Here is a 2,173-nt window from a genome sequence, read left to right as displayed (position 1 = left end):
CAAAATGACCGCCGGCGCCCATCCCCGCCCCCCCCCCAGCCGCGTGCACATCGCCCGTCGTCTGAGATGGGGACGGGGGTGAGGACAGGTCCTACCTCCAACTCCAGCCACCCGCCTGGTCCTGGGAGGCGGGAAAACGGGGTGTCCTGCGCGTCCTCTGAAGTTCAGGGTCGCGGGCGCTCCTGTAGCGCTCGGGAGTAGGTGGCCTGGGGCTGATCTCTCTTTCCCATCCCCCTCCTTCCGGGTCTCCGCCTTTCCTCTGGCTCCCCACTGAGACCCCGGCATCAGAATAGACCTGGGAGAACCCGGGGTCCCGAGGAGCTGAGCGATCGACCCCCAAAGGCAGAGCCTATATCTCGGGGAGCTGCTGAAGGAGACAGGAAGCTCGGGAAGGATGCTCAGGTGCCAGGAGCACGTTTCCCTGGGGTCGCGGACATTGGATCATCGGTCACAGGACAAGTCGTTAGGGGTCGCTTATGTTCACACAGCCTCACGATTGTCCCTTGCTCTTCGCCTCGTATGAGCCCTAAAGAGTCCCACGGGTGAAGCGGAGGCCACCAAGGGAACGTTACAGGTTGAGGAGGCTGGAGCGCGCTCAGCGAATCCTCTTCCCAGCCCGCTAGCACCATTTCCGTTTCCACCAATCAGCGGCCGCCAGACTCCGATCTTTCCCCCCCGGGGCACAGGAATAAATATTCCCGGGCCGTCGGACACAAGCGGTCCTAACGCGTTTCCCTCTCGAAATGAGACTTTACTCTCCAGCCCCAAGTACCAGGTCTAGGAGACAAATTCAGCCCGATTTACCCTCCTGGGCCGTCTCATCCATTTCTATTTCAGTCCCTTCTAAAAGGGAGACTCCACACACCCTTCTGACTTCAGATTCACGTCGCCCTCCGAGCCAACGACCGCCCTCTCCCCACCTCGCACACACAGATAGACACGCAGGCACGCGCATGAGCTTCAAGACGATTTTTGCATCACTTAACACATTTCTCGCCTCCTTCAGAGCTGGAGGGGGAAGCAGCTGCTGCTGATCACAGGAGAAGCCAGAACCAAACTCCTCCCTCTAGCTAGTTCCTTTGCTTTCTCTCCTGGACTGGGAAATGAGTTTAGCCCTGGAAGGGAAAAACAAGTTTTTGCTGCTCGTTTTTCTATTTTGTTTTTCTTCATATAGGAAAAAAAAAAAAAGGTTACTCCTTGAGTTCCAAAGTTGGAGTGAAATGCAGTTAAAATTTATAAAACTGAACAAGGTACTGGAAGAAATGATTATATATATGTGTACATATGTATGTATATACATATGTACACATATATATTTTTTAAAAGTCTATAATGTAAGATAGATGTAGCTACACAGGTTCAGTAGAGAAAAAAAAGAACATGAAAGTAAGGGCAGAAGTATCTATGGGTTGAACATCCTTTGGCTCTCAGTCTGCCGTTTTTATAAACAGCCTTTTCAAAATACAACAGCTCAGTGTTTTGTTTTCCTTGGGATCAGAGAAAGAAGATTGTACTTCAGAGCTAATTTTGCTGCCCAGCTTTGAGACTTTGAACAAATTCTATCTTCCTGTTACCAGTTTTCTCTTTTGTAAATGAGGAGGTGAACTCTGAATTTCAAGGGTTTATTATAGAAAATGTTCAAACTTATATAAAAGTAGAGAGAAGAAAGAACTCCCACAGGTATATCACCCAACTTCCACAATTTCCCAGTGCCCGATTAATCATGCCTAGTCCCTAACCTTACCCACTCTATCACTGTCAAACGCTCCTCCCTCACGTTTTAGTAAAGTCCCAACTTTACATATGCGTTTTCATCTATAAACATTTTAGCATGCACTTGTGAAATATAAGAACTATTACAAATAATTGCAATTAGGCCAGCTGCATAGCACAGTGAATAGGGGCTGTGTGGAGGGAGCTGAATCCTACATGGCCAGCTGAGGGTTTGAATCCCAGCCCCCAGGGCTAGAAAAACACTAGAGTGCCTGGATCTTAATGGGATATAGGAATAGAAAAGAAAAGAAAAAAAAGCGGCATGACCACACCCTCCTGGGAGTATGGATGCTTTTCCTTTCTTTCTATTGGCAATTACATGTAGCTTCTGACCATTTTTTAAAAATTACAATAGCATGGGACCAGCCGTTAGCGGAATGGCTATGTGGGAGGCACCCCC

At 48.9% G+C, this 2,173-nt stretch overlaps 1 protein-coding gene across 1 annotated transcript in view; it reads right to left on the bottom strand.

Annotated features, from left to right (window-relative positions):
- Positions 1–236, bottom strand: part of SNCA (synuclein alpha) — a 113,312-nt gene extending 113,076 nt beyond the window's left edge. The window contains exon 1 of the mRNA XM_006143241.3: positions 96–236. The gene's annotated coding sequence lies outside the window, so the exon portion shown is untranslated. The remainder of the gene's footprint in view (positions 1–95) is intronic.
- Between the last annotated feature and the right edge of the window lie 1,937 nt (positions 237–2,173).

This window comes from Tupaia chinensis, unplaced genomic scaffold (genome assembly GCF_000334495.1).
Source record: "Tupaia chinensis unplaced genomic scaffold, TupChi_1.0 Scaffold000094_1, whole genome shotgun sequence".
NCBI lineage: Eukaryota > Metazoa > Chordata > Mammalia > Scandentia > Tupaiidae > Tupaia > Tupaia belangeri.
This window is presented reverse-complemented; position numbering and strand designations above follow the sequence as displayed.